Source organism: Symphalangus syndactylus, chromosome 6 (assembly GCF_028878055.3).
Source record: "Symphalangus syndactylus isolate Jambi chromosome 6, NHGRI_mSymSyn1-v2.1_pri, whole genome shotgun sequence".
NCBI lineage: Eukaryota > Metazoa > Chordata > Mammalia > Primates > Hylobatidae > Symphalangus > Symphalangus syndactylus.
The window spans coordinates 40,560,731-40,578,746 of NC_072428.2; the positions used below are offsets into that span (position 1 = coordinate 40,560,731).

The 18,016-nt window shown below is 42.6% G+C and overlaps 1 protein-coding gene across 1 annotated transcript in view; it reads right to left on the reverse strand.

Moving 5' to 3' along the window:
- Positions 1–17,419, reverse strand: part of LOC129483896 (uncharacterized) — an 82,692-nt gene extending 65,273 nt beyond the window's left edge. The window contains exons 1-2 of the mRNA XM_055281308.1: positions 17,337–17,419; positions 3,038–3,278 (exon numbers count right to left, since the gene is read on the reverse strand). The gene's annotated coding sequence lies outside the window, so the exon portion shown is untranslated. The remainder of the gene's footprint in view (positions 1–3,037; positions 3,279–17,336) is intronic.
- Between the last annotated feature and the right edge of the window lie 597 nt (positions 17,420–18,016).

Genomic DNA, 18,016 nt, shown 5'->3' on the forward strand with positions numbered 1-18,016 from the left:
TAAATGAATACCTGGTGCGGCGCAAGGGCTCAATAAACAGTAGCTATTCTCACTATTACTATTAATCATTGGCAGACACAGCACCACTCTGCCTGCACTTATGTGCATGATGCTTTACTAGTTTCTTTTTCCCCTTGAGTTGTTGAGAGTAAAATACTCTGTCCTCCCCGCTTCAGCTTTCCACATTCCAGAAACAGAGACCACTTACACAAGCAGCAACAGGGTCCATTTCTGTGATCAGTGGAGCCAATGGCCCGCTCGTTGGAAACACCAGCAAGCAAAGTGTTAGGACTCAGAAGCCGCCAACAGGCTTCAGGACCCTGCCAAGCCCTCGTGCCCACTCGAGCAGCCAGGGGGAGGGGGTGACTATGGCATAAACACACGTTTGCTTTCATTTGGCTTAGCTGACTGTGTGTTTTGTTAAACAAATTTAGGTTTGGAAAAGATTATTTTTGGTACACTGCTGCATAATTAGATGAATTTTCATGAGTTTATTCTTGAAATAAACTTTGAAATTGTCCGTGTTTTACTGTTTTTTAATCATCTGCAGATACTGTTTTTTGAGACTTAGCATGAAAAAAAAACCTTGTTACATATCAGTTTAATTTAGATTCAAATAAAATAATTTTTTGAATTTGCAGCAACAACAAGTCTGCGAAAGTGGTTGTAACTGGTGCTGAGTTGTTTGAGGATCAAGATAATTACAGTATAAAGGATAAGAGAGAATATAATATCCTGGCATCCAGTGCCTATTCAGCTAATCCCCAGCCCTTGACAGATGTTCAAACACAGTATTTTTAAAAGCTGACTTTTAAAAAAACAGGGCAATTCACTTATTAGATATAAACAACATGATAAGAAATTCAAAGTCTGACATCCATTACGAGCCGTCCATGTTGAGAAGCGTGAGAGATAAGGCAAAAAGTCAAATGCACTGTGCTCATTGCTGTAATGGGTGTCCAAGCAGGGCTGGGATTGCAGAAAGACCAGGCCCCCACTTTGCCAGGGGCACAGGTTTCATCTACCAGCCCCTGAGAAGCAGAGCCCCAAAGACAGCTTCAATGATGCCGTAAGCCTACGCAGCAGCCTCTCTGGCGGCTGCTTGAAGCCGAGGCTGCCAGCAGCCAGCACCAGGATAGTTTGGCCGGCTTTAAACAATAGCCACGTAGTGATAGGTGACCCATAAAGATGGCCAGGCAGATGGAGGGTTAATGAGTGGGGAGTCTGTTGGCTCAAAGATCGCTCTTGTCGCTGGCCTCGGACACTCCTCCACTCTCATTCATCAAACATTCTACTGAGCCTGAGTATCTGTTGGGCATCAAGGCTGACTGCTAGCCTCTGGATTCAGAGATGAATAAGACCTCATTCATGCCCTGCCTCCAAAATCCCACAGTGCAGCAAAGGAGATAAATTATATCCATTGACAACAACTACAATTATTATTCTCATTATTAAACTTTGTTTATATGCTAAGCTTAATTCTAAGTGCTCTTCCTAATTCCCACAATAATCTTATGAAATAGGTATTATTATTATTATGCCCATCTTACAGATGAGGAAGCTATGGCACAGAATGAATAAGTATGTGATGAAGTTATTTCTGACTGTGGCTCCTAGTAGTGGTGGAGGAGGAACCACAGAAGGCTTTATGGAAAGGGTAGGGGTTTGGATTGAGTCTGCATAGACAGTGGGGTTTGAAACGTGGAGATCCAGGAAAAGGACATTCAAGGCAGAGAGAACAATGAAGAGAGAAGAGCAAAAAATATTATCTGGTGAAGTAAGATATCAAGCTGCACTGAGGATGGCATGAAATTGTCTTTTTTGCCTTCCTATTGAAAAGAAATTCTGTATAAAAAGCCCTTGGCACCCTGGGAAGCACAGGCTCAACTGTGGATGCTGATGCTTCTTCCCTTTCTGTCAAATATTTTATCTGGGGTCCTTAAAACTGCCTCTGTAAAAGCAGTGGCTCCAAGGCGGCCAAGTGCAGAGGTTCAGGGGAAACTCCAGCAGATGCTTCTCTCCTGACCTGGGCCTGGACATGTGGGTCCAGGCCCGGGAAGAGCCAGCCTTCAGCATCAGCGGGTGCCAGTACTGTGGATTATTCCAAGTGCAAGCACATTCAAAGGCAGACCACCTGTTCCCCTTGTCTCTTGGTTTTCGTTGGATGCTTCAATGATACATTTCATTTCACTACCTCTAATCTCTGTTTAGTATTGTCTTAAGAATTACCTTATCCACATAGCACTTTAATTACCTAATTTATTTATCTTTAGAGACAGAGTCTCGCTCTGTCACCCAGGCTGGAGCGCAATGTTGTGATCATGGCTCACTGCAGCCTGGAACTCCTGGACTTAAGTGATACTCCTGCCTCAGCCTCCCAAGTAGCAGAGACTATAGGCACATACCACCATGCTCAGCTAAGTTTTCTTTCTTTCTTCTTCTTCTTCTTCTTTTTTTTTTTAGAAACAGGATCTTGCTATGTTTCCCAGGCTGGTGTCAAACTCTTGACCTCAAGCGATCTTCCTGCTCCCAAAGTGCTGGGACTACAGACGTGAGCCACCACGCCTGGCTCAACTTTAAAACAACTGCTGAAAAGGATCTTCTTTCAGAAAACATTGCATTTTCTCCCACCCCACCCCCCTGCAACCTGCTCACAGAGCACATCTTTCCATGAGGACATGCATGCAAGGCAAGGGAGAGGGGTCTGAGGAAGACCATGCCAAGAGCCTGCTCTCCATCCCCTGCTGTACGGTGGCCAGGGCTGACACACTTTAGAATTCAAATGGTCCCACACTAGACTGTCTAGCTGTCATGGCCTCAGAGCCAAGGAGAAAGTGGTCAGCTGCCGGGTGTGACCTGTGCTCCAGGAGTTTGCCAGACAAGTATTACTTGAGTATTTTCTAGAGACCAGATGTCAGCCACTCATGAGAGACAGTTTGTGTTGGGCTGTTTTAGCTCTTGCCCAAGAGGGCCATCAGGAGTGGGTGTGGGAACACAAAGCAGGAAGAAAGGATTAACTTCTCTATCTCATGCCTACCCTGGGCTTCACCTCAAGGAAGCACGGGTCCTCACTCTCGTTTCAGCCGCACACTCTCTTGGCAGCCTTCAGAAATGTGCAAGGCTTCCAAAGAGCAGCCTCTTTCAAGGAACTTCTCAGCCCTGGCTTAGTTCTGGGGGAGGAGGTGAGCCTGGGCAGGGTGTGCCAGGGCTGCTCTCCTGCTCCTTCAGCTCCCCTGAGGTGGCCTCTGCTCAGGATGTCCTCATGCTCCTCGGGGTTCCTGAAACAACCACAGGATTCAAGGATGTGGGGCTGGGTCATTGCCCTCTCACCCTTTTTACATGTTTCTTTCTGACCAGACATCTCAGATTCTCTGAACTCAGGCTCAATTTCAAAAGCTTCATGCCTTTTCTCCCCATATAATAATATTAACTAGCCTTCATGGAGTGTTTTTCAGGTACCTGATGCTGCTCTAAGAATTTTACATATAGTATCTAGTTTAATTCTCACCCAATCTTAAGGTCTGTAAGTTGAGATGCTAGTACATGCCTATCCTTCCCCACATTTAACAGAGATTTCATTAAGGATGAAGATCAAATGACAGACAGACTGAACAAATGAATGAATGATGGAAGGAAAGAAAGAAGGTCGCCAAGAACATGAAAAGAACCACTGAGTTGAAAGTGAAGGAACCACTCAGATACTTACTAGTTGAGGGTGACTTTGAGCAAAATACGTAAGCCTTTGTTTTCCCTTTGTAAAAAGGAGTTATTGGCACTAGAGTAAAGGAAGGTATAAGACGTGAACGTAATTTGTTTATAGTAAGTGCTCACTTGTTGTTAAATACATATATATATATATATATATATATACTTTTTTTTTTTTTTTTTTTTTTTTTTTTTTACCTAATACAGGGACAGATTCCACTTTTCTGCATGGCCTGTCTTGGGGAGGGCATCAGAATTCCTGGAAGCACTATAAACATTCTGATGTCTCCTTACACAAATAGAATTATAACCACAGCTTTTGATTATCTTTAAAAATGGCTGTCCAGTCTGTGCTTGATCACCTTCAGTAACAGGGAGCTCACTACTTCTTGAGACATTTTAATCCATGGTCATGTCACACAGTCTTCATGGTTGACGACTTGCTCTTTGCATTGGGCTGAAATTTCCTGACTGCCTCACTGGACAAGAAACAGGGCTTTCTTGTCCTGGGCTTCAGCTCTTCTCAAATTGTAATTGAAAAGTATAGATTCACAGAATGTCAGAGTTTAAAGAGACTTAGAAACCCCCTATTCTGGAGCTTTAATTCACAGGAAATCAGGAAATCTCTATGCCAGAGACAGCATTTCAACTGGTTGGTAAGCTGAAAATTCTTTATTCGGCCTTTGTCCAGAGGGTCGTAGTGAGTAATTTCTCTTTGGAATACATTAAGAGGAAAGGCACTTTGGCTTCACGTGCACGTACAAGATGCCTATTTCAGAAATGAATTATTTCTCCCAAAACATATTCTATGGTGATTGTGGTAGATTGTTGCAGTAATGGATTCAAATTGTTCACATCATCCTACACCCTTGAGAAGTTCCCTTTATACTACTGTTGTGGCTGTGTGACTTGCTTCGGCCATTGTGATGCAAGAGGAAACTTGAAAAGTGTTTGTGTATGGAGACATCCTTTCTTGCATCTCCCATAACCCCATGACTGCCTGCTCTAGCTTGATGAATGTTACTCCATGGCCCCACCAATAGCCAGCTAATCCTCAGAAACAGAGTCACCTCAAGACTGGCAGTTAACTGCAGACACATAAGTGAACCCATTTGAGACTAGGAGAAGAACTGCCCAGCTGAGCCCAGACCAAATTAGCAACCCTCAGAATCATCAGCTAAATAAATGGTTGTTGGTTTAAGCCACTAAAGTTTGGGATGGTTTTTTATGCAGTCCTCCTCCAAATAAAAGCATACAGACCATTTCTCTAACTAGCCTGTCAGCTCAGAGCAACCTTGCAATTGACAAGACCACTGGTTACAAAGTTTAAAGCTAAACAAGGAAGAGTTCTTTTACTTGAGATTTTACTCTTCAATTAGTAAAAATTTAACAACCATGTTAAATGCATCACTTAACAACAAGGATATATTCCGAGAAATGCATCAGTAGGTGATTTTGTCATGGTAGGAATATCATACAATGTACTTAGGCAAACCTAAATGGTATAGCCTACTACACACCTAGACTGTACAGTATGGCCTATGCTCCTGGGCTACAAACCTGTAGAGCATGTTACTATACTGAATATTGTAGGCAATTGTAACACAATGGTAAGTTTTGTATATCTAAATATATCTAAACATAGAAAAGGTATAGTAAAAAATACAGTACTATAATCTTATGGGACCACCATTGTATATGTGATCCATCATTGACCAAAACACGGTTATGCAATACATGACAGTACATGTCCATTCTAAGGTCCTGAGATCTTGCTGAAGGTCGCAGAGCCAGCTGGTCATCAGAGAAATCAGAATTTAAACCCAAGTAGGCCTGGTTCCAAAGTTTATGCCCTAATCTTTTCTAGGAAGCCTACCAGATCTTTCTTCAGGGCCTTTATCTCCATAGAGCCTATGGGCTAGGCTCCTGACTTTCTTATGAAGCCTACTTTGCTACCACCACACAAGACTGGGACCCACCATGATGGAGCTGTCACAGAAGGAAGGGGAAGAAGGAAATTATACCATACTCTGCACTAATAATTATAATCACTAACACTGACCTGTAATTATTAACCACTAACTATGTGCTAGACATTCTTCTAGCCCCCTATGTGTATTATCTGGTTGAACCCTCACCACAGTGAACTATAGGTATTACTAACTCCATTTTACAAATATTTAACTAAAATGGCCAAGTAAGTAAAGAGCAAGAATTTAAACCCAGGTCAACTGGTATTGGAGCCAAGATGTTCACCGCTGTGCTGTGCTGCCTCTTGACATGATCTGGGGATTAGGTGATTTACTTAGGTGGGCTTCTGAAAACCAGGCAGTCAGAAAATCTGCAAGGTTATTTGCAGATACTAGAGCCAATGCTTCCTGCTCTGCGCCTGGGTTGTTTAGGGCATTGGAGAGTTTATTGCTTTTTTCTGTTCATTGTTTTTTAAATGGTCTCTAAAGACTGCTCCCCAAAGGCCGGAAGAGAAAACACAGTGGCCAGTCCTCAGAGCCCCATAAAAGAATACAAACATATCTCAACGTATTTTTATCACTGTGGTAGTCGCTGTGCTAGGTCACCTCCATATGGTGTATTTAGCATGTTCCTTGCCACCACCTTGAGACATCAGTGTGATTATCCCCATTTTACAGATCAAATTAATAGTAAACCCCAATTGATAGAACTCTGGATAAACTGTATTTTCCCATAATTGGTACTTTTCCAGGGTTGCAAAATAATTTAGCTCAGTAAACATTTTTCCTCCAATTTTGTTTGCATCATTCATTTACTTATCAAACCCTTTTCCACAGAGGTAAAATCCCATTAAGAGAAAACTCTAGGGATATCCAAATTGTTTTCTTGACAGAAATTCTGATAAGATGAGTAAGTGACTGCAATTCTTGTTACCAACCTATGACACCTTGTAATGCAAACAGGTGAAATGTCTTGTCACAGAGTTCCACCTCCAGTTGAGTGAGTGGACCCTTTAATATCTGTGATTTACCATATGGATTCTCTAACCCCACCCCCAGAGTGTCTTCATTTTCTTGTTGCCCTTCAAGTTCTGTTGGTTTTGTTCAGATGTTTTTAATGAGTTTGTCCTGCGGCAGCCAGGGAATGGCTAACAAGTCTTCTGGGCCCTTAAAAACCCATTAGAATGTTATTTCTTACAAAGTGAAAAACTAACCTCATGCCAGATGCAAATAGGGCTCAAACCATCAGAAATAAAGTTTGATTCTGAAGGAAAATTCCACTGAGACATGAAAGTTCTTCAGCTTGGGGAAAACAGTCTTTGATGTCTAGTCTGACTCGGCAGTCTAATACCATTATTAAGGGCATGAGTGTTGCAGAAGTTGGAATGGGTTCAAACCCACTCTCTTTTATATACTAGCTCAGTGATCTAGGGCATGTTGCTTAACCTCTCTGTGTTTCAATTATCTCACCTGAAAAACTTAGGAATAAAAATACTTACCACATAAAACTATTGGAGGATTAAATAAGAAATTATAGGTGTAGCACTTAAGATTATATTCAAGTATAATCACAAAAGCAACAGAAGAGTAACTTAAATTAGTAGAGGCTTATTCCTCCCTCATTTAAAACAGTTTTAAAGATTGGCAATCCAGGATTGACAAGGCAGTTCCACAGTTGTCAGGAGCCTAAGGCTACCTCTACTTTTCTACTCCACCATTTTTAGCACTGACTTTCATTCTCAAGGTCGCCTTATGCACCTCATGGTTCAAAATGGCTGCCAGGTACCAACTCTCAGTCCACATTCTAGACCAGAAGCAGAAAGAAAGGTGGAAGGCCAATATGAAAACCCCGCCTCTACTAAAAATACAAAAATTAGCCGGGTGTGGTGGCATGCACCTGTAATCCCAGCTACTAGGAAGGCTGAGACAGTAGAATCGCTTGAACCCAGGAAGCAGAGGTTGCAGTGAGCCGAGATCGCGCCACTGCACTCCAGTCTGGGCAGCAAGAGTGAAACTCTGTCTCCAAAAGAAAAAAAAAAAGAAAGGTGGAGGGACAGAGGACATGAAGTCATACCTCTCACATGGGTTATTTCAGGACTTTTCCTGGTAGTTCCAACCAACACTTCCTTAGATCTTTTGGGTCCTCCTTAACTGCCAAGGAAACTGGGAAATGCTGATCTGTGGTTAGACATTCGCTACTCACAATAAAAATTTGGGATTTTGTTAGTAAAGAAGGGGAGAATGGAAGTGGATAGTTAACTAGCAGTCATAGCTGTACCACTCAAAGTACTTACAACAGTGCCTGTTACATACTTAGCTGTAAATTTGTGCCCGAAACAGGAGGTAGCCTCTGTATTGAATTGAACATAGCCTTTGGAGTTGAGCAGACTTGGATTAAACCCTACCTCCATCCTTAACTGTGGATGACATCGAAGCAACTTATTGAATTTACCGATGAGCCTCAGCATTCTCGGTTATCAAATGTAGTTGTACATATTGGCCTTTTGGGATTTCTGGGCAAATAAAGTGAGAATGAGTATTTAAAGGGCCTGGCACATAGTAGATGTTTAGTAAATGTAAGTTCTCCTCTCTATGTCAACCCATTAAGGCTTAGACTCTTCAGTGCAAAACAAGGATCAGAAGAGTAATCCCCACCCTGACCTGGGAAGTGGTCAGAAACCTCCCAGAAAATAAAGCCATGCTTTGCCTCTCAGTTGCCTGCTCTCTGCCCACAAAGTGCTAAAGTCAGTGAAGCCAACCCTGTAATCAAACAATACCAGATACTTTAATTATAGTTTTTTGCCATGATCTGAATCACTGTTTTCATGTGCATTGCTGTGAATTAATCTCTTAACAGTGGTGTTAATTCCTTGATGCATAACGAAGTGTTTTAGCTACTGAGATATTCCACAGAGAAGGGAATGACATTCACATTTAATTAGCTCCTACTCTCTGCCAGGCACTGAGCTGAGTGCTTTATAAATCTTATGTCATTTTTTTTCACAATAACTCTGTTTAATAGCTATTACCCTCCCATTTTATAAGCGAAAGCATAGAGACTCTGAGATGTTAAGCAACCTGGCCAATGGCACAGTTTGTGCAAATCCCAGAACTGAGATTTGAACTCACGTTTGTCTAATTCCAAAGCTCATGCTCTTGTCATCATATCCTGCTATCTTGCTGCCTTCTCAGACCCTAGACCAACCAGTCTTTAGAACTGGACTATTGTGGCTGGGCACGTTGGCTCATGCCAGTAATCCCAGCACTTTGTGAGGCTGAGGCAGGCGGATCACCTGAGGTCAGGAGTTTGAGACCAGCCATGCTGGCCAACATGGTGAAACCCTACTAAAAATACCAAAATTAACCAGGCATGGTGGCATGTGCCCGTAGTCCCAGCTACTTGGGAGGCTGAGGCAGGAGAATCACTTGCACCCGGGGGACAGAGGTTGCAGTGAGCCAAGATCATGTCTGTGCACTGCAGCCTGGGCAACAGAGTGAGACTCTGTCTCAAAAAAACAAACAAACAAACAAACAAACAAACTGGACTACGGAGCTAGCTGGTAGAAGAAGGAAAAGAAGACTGGGCTGCAATTTGGCTCAGTTTTTCTGAGTCCTGGTTATGATCTCACAGCTCAGAGACCTGTCCCTCTGGGGCTTCATTTTCCTTTTCTGTGAAATAGTTGGCATTATGGATTTAATGGGATGGTCTATGATCTCCCCTGAACCTCTGAGAGTCAAGAATTATAGAGTGAAGGTATGCACCCTCATATCTGTGTGCTCCAGTAAATATACTCAACTATACCTGACTTGTTGAAAATAAAGAAAAAATAAGATGTAGTCTCTATCTTAGGAAAGTTAAAGTTAAGTTAGGAGAAAGAGCAGATTTTATGTAAATATATGAGAATACTTGGAGGTGCTTTCTAAAAAATAAATCCATCCAAAGGTCTATGTCAGAGGGTAGTAGGCTTCTTGTCCCTGTCGGAGATCCTATATATGTGGCTGGATCGCCATATAATAATGGTGCTATTACAATATTGAGCTTTTAGGCAAAAGGATATCTGAGACCAAACACCCACCTAATACATGGTCATTAGAATGGAATGCAAAGATATAGACATAGCCAAATTGAAAGTCCCCATTCTCACTGTCTTTCCCCCAATTCCAGTCCCTAGGGGCAACAAATATAGTGGGCTTCCCTCCAAATCCCTTTCCAACATACTGTCTTACTAATCACATATCCTGAAATTTCTATTCAGCATGAACATCTTTCCATGGTGAGTCCTGAATGACTGACTTCATTCCTTTTACCAGCGACACGATGTTCCACAAATGAAAGGGACAAAGTTCATTACTACAGATATATTTTACGCATCCTGTTCTTGGCCCATTCTTCCATCTCACCTTCATCTGCTAAAGATACTTTTTAAATTATTGGCTCAGATTAATTTTTAAGCTTATTTATGGTGCTGTTTTCTTAAACATTCATATACAGCTTTAAAAATAGACATGGTCACCTCTGTCAGCATTTTCTCTTCTGACTTTGAACTTTCATAGCTTGCTTCAGAAAATATCGTTCTGTCTTATTTAGCTATAGTCACAATAAATCTGCATAACAAACCACCCAAAAGTGTAGTGGCTTTAAAATGCAATCATTTATTCTCATTCATATGTCTGAGGATTGAGTTTTAGCTGATACCACTTGGGCTTGGCTGGGCTTTGCTTTAAGCTGTAGCTTGGGATCAGATCTGCTCTAGGTGGCCCTTGTCCTCCTGGGATTCAGTGAACTAGCTGGGCATGTTATCTTCATGGTGATTGCTGATGCACAAAATACTTTATGTATTTGCTCATGTTGTGTCTACTAACATTCTACTGGAAAGCAAGTAGCAGGGCCAACCCCAGAGACCTGGGGCAGAGGATATTTAGATCCCACTGGGAAAAGAGGAAAATAAATATCGCATGTCCATGATTTTTAAACAATAATTTCATATTCTTTAGTTGTTTTATAGTTTTGTTTTGTATAGATCTTATCTGTGCTGATTTATATATGCAAGTGTGTGTGTATATGTGCACATTAGAGATCTAGTGTTAAACAAGGGAGTGAGCATAAGATATGATATCAGGATGTGGGAAGTGAGCTACAGCATCCTCTGCTAATGATGGAGAATGATGAAACCACCAGATCACTACTTTCCAAACTGGAAAGCTGGTGCTCCATGGGGAGGGGCTTATTTGGAATTTCATTACAGTTCATTGATCATAGAATATATGATGTGGGTTTAGGTCTGGGAGAGCTTATCAAATTAAGAGGCCTATATTAGATTAGTTTTAGGGCTTTGGTTAATGGTGGACAATCTTACCCAGGTTTTAGCCCTGACAAAATACAACCACTTTTTTTTTAATAGAAACCTACAGGAAGGCAGTGGTAATAGACAAGGGATAATTTCAGGTTCAAATATAAGAAATAAAAAAGCAAAAAAGAGACAATCAGATATGCTGAGGTGCAGTTTTTTTCATTGTGTCTGTCCTGGGAAGAATGACAATGCACCTTCCCTTCCCTTCTACACCAGGCTTCGGGTGTGAGGAGGCTGTTGAATGTCTGCGAGCAGGACAGAACAAATTATGGGGCTAATCAGGCAGGTAAGATTCTGACTTTCCTTCAAACCCACAGACTTGAAATATTCGTTCAACACTTACTTACTGGGGAAGCTGATCACTACAGGGTAAAGAGTGAAGAGTGCAGACTACCAGGGTTGGGGCTCTGCTTCTCCTCTACCACACTGAACTATTCCGCCTAGCCCCAAACGTGCATACCTCCCTTAGCAAAATGAAGCCCCCCAGCTAACCAAACCCACTATTCTCAGGATGCTGTTCAGCACAGGGCTTTGGGAAAGGTCCTACGCTTTACTGAGAGGCTTATCAAATATTCTTTTGTTTTGGAGATATCCTAAGGTATATCTGCTGTCCCCTGCAGATTGCTATCCAATTCAACAGCTCTCTATAGTACAACACAGCCACTGACCTATTGCCCTAGAGAGATAGAAGCCTCAGAAGTCTGAGAAATCAGCTACAGTTGCCTTCTAACTTGGGCTAATGCTAGGGCTTACTCTATTAAACAACACAGTGGCTGTCTGTGGCAGGAGCCTAACCAAATGGTAATAGAATATCTGGGTGTTTCCTCCAGCTTAGAGACCCAGTTTACATACTTTCCCTGTGTGATTCTATGTGCCCCATTCCTGTTCAGTGCCTCCATGCAAAGTCAAAGCCAGCAGGAAATCTTCCTGGGAATGTTACCATTTATTTCTCTTTTTTATATAGCTTATCTTTGGGGAAATGCAGAAAGATTGCAGAAATAAAGCATCTTGGCATGTGGGATTTTGTGGAGCAGGGCTTGTCAGTCTTGAAGGCTTAAAGAGTTTAGGCACGCACTTGCAAGAGCATGTGCCAGGCCTCGTATCTTCTCTGTATAGCTTTGTGCCTTTTAATCATACACAGTATTCTCTTTGAGAGGACTTCTCTCCAATACAATTTTCTTGATTTCCCTCCATTTCTCAAGACCTTTTAGCATTCCGTTTGGTTCCCCTTGAAGACTGGCATCTTGGGCAACTTCTTACTGATCTATTTCTCCATTGCTCAAGGTGGAACCTTACAGGGTTGTCAGGGCCTCCGTAGCCAAAGTTTCTACCCTTTCAGCATCCCTGTGAAGACTCAAAAGGAGCCCTGTGATTAGAATTGGGGTGGACAGGGAAATCATAGAGGTCTCAGCATTCAATCACCTTTGCTGAGTTCTCTCAGTATCCCGGCTGGGAGAGGAGCCCCTCAGGACCAAAAGCTTGGCATACACAGTGTCCCGTGATGAATGCACAGTGCAGTCCATCACAAATTTGTTCCCTTTATTGAGAAGAGTAAGTGATCTAATACTTTTCATGTGGCTGTGGAAGTGCTTAACTGTGACACTTTGTAAACAGACTAACTGGTTGAAATAAGAGAAGCAAAGGATTCCTTCTAGTTTAGCGAGCGGCTATATTTGGAATTATGGATTTATTGATAAAGGCACTGCCTTAATATTCTGTCTTCTGGATTCCATTTAAATCATCTTTTCTTGACCCACAATTATTTGCTTTGATCAAGTATTGGTCAGGATCCTTTTAGTTGCAAATGACAGAAACCTAACCGCTGCCAACTTGAGCCGAGAAGAGAATTTAAGTGGGGCTAGACTCAGAGACTCCAGGGTCTCCCACAACACCATCAGCACTTTTCCTCCCCCTCCCTGCCATGCCGTCCCTCCCCTTTGAATTGGCTCAGCTCCTCTGTTGAGTTGGTCCTATTCTTTCCTCCTACAGCTTGGCTTCCTCCGTGCACCCAGGAATGGTGGTGGTGTCGGCTGACACGGCTGCAGACAGCCGGATGCTTACAGCACCTAGGCTAACACCAGAAAGAAAAAGAAAATTTTTCTTTCTAAAGTTTGCATACAAAATCCCAAGGAAGTTTTCTAAATTGCCCTGCTTGAGATGGGCTCTCATCTTCAAAGGGTTGCTTCAGAGCCTTAGGTGAATATTTATCTGGATGCTTTAAAAAGTGCCAATATCTGAGCCCTGTGCCCAGAGATTCTGATTCAATTGGTCTACGTGGAGCTTGGCTTTGTGCAAATGATTCTAATGGGTCGTCAAGATCAAGAACCACTGCTTTAGACTCATTTGTTCACTTATTCCTCAAAAAAGACCCCACACATTTTTGAACTCCACCCCTGTGCTAGGCAGTATACAAGGTACTGATAGAGCAGTGAACAAGAGAAAGAAAATCATTCTCATGAAGTTCACACACTACAGGGGAACACAGGCAATGTACTCATTAATAAATAGTGCTAGCAAATAAAAAGTGCCATCCAGAGAATTAAAACAGGATCAATGTATGCATGATGGGACAGAGCCAGTCCTGAGCAACTTGGAGGGAAGAGCATTCCGGGCAGAGGGAACAACTACTGTAAAGGCTAAGAGGCAGAAACAGGCTTGACCTACACCAGGAATGGAAAAAGGCCAATGTGGCTGAAATACGGTGAATGAAGGAAAGAGTGACATGGGGTGAGGTCAGAGAGACCGAGAGTAGCCAGCTGCCATGGGGCTTAGTAAGCCAGGCTGAGGGATGTGGATTTCATTCTCCAGGCAATGGACTATTAGCAGATATGAAGGAGGGATGGGATTTGATTTATATTTTAAAATCTTTATTCTGGCTGCTGTGTGGAAAAAGGACTAGATGGGGTAAGAGTGGAAGCAGGTGGACCAACAAGTAGGAGACAAATGCAAATGTCCAGGTGAAAAATGCTGTTTGCTTGTACTAGGTAGGTTTTGGGGAGAAGTGAATGGATCCTGGCTAAGTTTTTGCAGTTGAGTTGACAGGACACCAGAATGTAAGCCCCTTAGTTGTTCTTTTGATATCCCCAATATCTAGGGTGGGGAGAAAGGGGTAATGTATTTGAGCCAGTAAGTGCTCCAGAAATCCTTGTTAAATTAATAAAACCAGAGTCCAGAGGTATGAGGATGGAGGAGAAGGAATGGAAATAAAACTCTGAGCCTGCATAGCCAAAGAACAGACTCCTCTGATGGAGGCCTGTGCCCAGCACGGTGCTAACACATAGAAAAGAGGAGTGGAGGGGGATGCAAGTGCTAGCTGGAGGAAAGTGTATTTAGTGCCTCTGAAGCTTGTCTAGGAAGCAAAAATATACAGGAGAGAGATCCAGAAAAGGCTTTCAGCTCTGCTCCCAGGCAAGCGGTTTGACAGAAGAAGACACTGCATCACCATCACAGTAATGAGATTTAACAACTCTACTAGTCCAAGTATAACTAGTACAACCAGTAAAGACAGCTTAATGAAACTAAGTAGGGATATATCCTGTGATCCAGCAGTCCTAGTCTTTACCCTGTTACCCAGAAATCCTAGCCTTAGTTCAGTTTTTAGAAAAATTCCTATGTGGGTCCAACTGGGACCCTGAACAAGGATGTCTGTCATGATAAAGCTCAGAGTAGAGTGAAGGCAATATAAGAGTCCATCAGTGGAAAACTGGATACGTAAAATGAAGTAGATGTTACGAAATAATATGCAGTTGTTAGGAGCATCAAACTCCGTGTGTACAGAACGGCATGGAAGACTTTAAAAACATAGTGTTGAATGAAAAGCATATAAGAACACCATAGATTAAACATAGAATAATACCAATATGTCAATTAAAAACATATACACTAATGGCATATTTACAAGGAAACATGCAAATTTCAGGGCATATGTCAGGCATGTTAGAGTAGATGTCAATGAGGACAGAGAATAGGTGTAGGATTAGGGATTATGGTAAGGAGAATAACATCCCTCCTCCAAAGATATCCACGTCTGAATTCCCAGAACCTGTGAATCTGTTTTGTTACATGACGAGTGGGAATTAAGGTTACAGATGGAATTAAAGTTGCTAATCAGCAGACAGAGAGCATATCCTGGGTTATTCAGATGAGTTCCATGTAATCACAAAGGTCCTTAAAAAGTGAAGAGGGAAACAGGAGTCAAAGGAAGGTATGACTAAGAGAAGACAGTGTAAGAGGGACTAGGCCCGAAGTTGCTGGCTTTGAAGTTGGAGGAAGGAGCCATGAGCTAAAGAAAGTGGGAAGTTTCTAGAATCTGGAAAAGGCAAAGAAACAGATCGTCTCCTATAGCCTCCACCGAAGGAATGCACCTTGCCAATACCTTCACCTTACCCCAAATCATCTCCTAGAGCCTCCACAGAGGAGTACACCCTGCCAATACCTTCATCTTATCCCAGTGAGATTTGAGTTGGACTTCCCATCTATAAAACTGTAAAGTAATACGTTTGTGTTGCTTTGAGCCACTCAGTTTGTGGCAATTTGTTACAGAAGCAACAGGAAACTCATACAAGGGTAGAGAGAGTCACATGGACTGATGGGGGTAACCAACATGCCATGAACCGAGGAATCTGAATGACTCAGCTCTCCTCATCTAAGGTTCAAAACAACAACAGTAGCAGCAGCAACAACAATGTTCAAACTGAAGGGAGAGAACAAGAAAAGAAACACTCTCAAAATATAAAACCAGATTCCATGGAAAACCACGGACCTGAAAGTAAGCATTCATTGTGTTCTAAAGACCAAAGTAAGAACCTTATAAGCATGACCTCTTTGTTGGTTCTTGGAGGACAGGGTACTGGGACTGGCTTTCTGGTGCAGGGGAATGATTGCTAATAATGATGATAATCCCATGAAGCCTGTGCATGTCTCCCCCTCCAGTGAACATCACTGTCCACTTTTTTAAACCTGCAGAGAGAGCCCTTCCCACTCTCTTCTCTCCCCCTTGTCTCTAGCCTCAACCCTTGTTCCTGACTCACTCACAGCACCAAGCACAGTACCTGAAGCACAGTGAATCGTGATCTCGTGTAGAGCTGAGCCCATTTTGATGCTTAGGAAAGCTTCCGACTATCCTGTTGCCCACCACATCCCAGAGATTTTGTATCAGCGAGTCCATTCATAAAGGAACCGTGGGACTTTCATGAGCTATTTCTTCTAAACAACTTAGAGCAACCCTCGGGGCCCCAGTGTGATGTTTGTGTGTCTAATTTCCGTGAGCTATTGATAAGAGCCCACTCCAGCGAGCTAGTTGTCAGCCTCTACTCCAAGGACCTGGAAAATGTACTATTTGCAATTACTTGAAAAGAAACTAATTAACTCTAAGGAGGAAACCATAGGTAGAAATGACTAAAATCAGCTGTTCAACTGTGCTTGGCAAAAAATTAAAAGGAGTAGGTAATCACACCTCACATTTGTTTTATTTGAAAGAAAAGCAGGAAGAAGGGGGACTTAGGCAGAAGGGGTTTCTTCCATGGCATTTTCCCTGTAGGGACAGGCCTCTGAGCACAAGCAGTGTCAGCCTACCTGTCAGGAGGCTAAAGGTTATGATGTGTCCTTGAATGCTACGTTTGGACTTTGTTCAGTGTCAGGCAAAGGAAGGTATTTGAAAAGAGAAGTGATGATCAGCTCAGGACTCTTTAAGTGTGTATTGCTCTTCGATTTAAGTGTTGGACTTCTGCATTTGTTAAATAAGTTATTTGTTCTCTTTTAGAAGAAACCACCCTGAATCGTTTTTCAAGACAAATTAAAAAAACACAATATTACCATTTCTCAAAGCCTGGCACTTGCCTGGTATACAGCGGGCCAATGGTAGCAGTGAAATAAGGGGTCAGCACCCTGGCCATGGTGCAGAAGCCACCTTGGATGAGAGAGGATTGCAACAATCTGGAGGAGAGATGAAGAGGCAACAGCAAGATAGCAGAGAAAAAATGCTTCCGACGTGAGTCAGAGCAATAACAATTCAATAATAATAACACTGGAACTGGACATTTATCAAGTGTTTGCCATATGCCATGCTTTACACGCATTCTCTACTGTTATTTCCATTTTACTGTTAAGAAAGCTGAAATCTAAGTACTTGCCCAAGGTCACATGTCTCCTAAGTGGTAAGACGACTGTTCTGAGTGCAGAACAAGACTCTGACCAAAGGATCAGGGTGTCAATTCATTTGCAAGGTGACTCCATGAAATAACCAGTAAAGATGAGAAACATGAAATACAGAATGGAAAGAAGATAAACGTTGAGTTATCCAGCTACTTACCATGATGAGCGACTGGGGCTCTGTCTTGCTGGGGAACTCTCGGAGATAGAGCAGAACACTCTTAAGAGTTATTATTCCATCCTAGAGGCAAGAACACTACGGTGTTCATCTATAGATCCCTTATCTGCCATTGGTTGATGCGGCTTCAGGGACATTAACCCTCCGCCCTTCCTGCTTGTCCTTTGCTCAGGCTGCTCATGCTCCACAGGTGCTTGTTGTAAGCAGCTCTCAGCACCAGAGAACCAAGGTCACCATCAGCATCTGCTACAATGATCTCACATCCAGTTTGCCTGGGACAGTTTCAGTTTATGTCTATTGTCTGGGAATAATTATTAATTTCCCTTTTACTCTCAGAAGTGTCCTGCTTTGGATGATGATTTATATGGCCACTTCTGTAAGAAAAGGAACAGATTTTCAAATCCTGCTTCATGTGGTTCCAGAATCTCTGCTTTTTGCCTCTTTCTCATCCTCTGTGATTGCAACCGTGGCTTTCCTCATCAGGCGTTGGGCAGTAGCCCTGGGTGAGGTAGGAGGATGTGGGTCCTGGACGATAAACGGCTGCTCCCCAGAACCTAGAGCACTTCTCCAGGTAAGTCCTGGGTCACCATATCAGCATTGCACGTGGTGCTGATTAACACACAGCTTCCTAGGTGCTTTCCTTAACCTACTGAATCCAAATC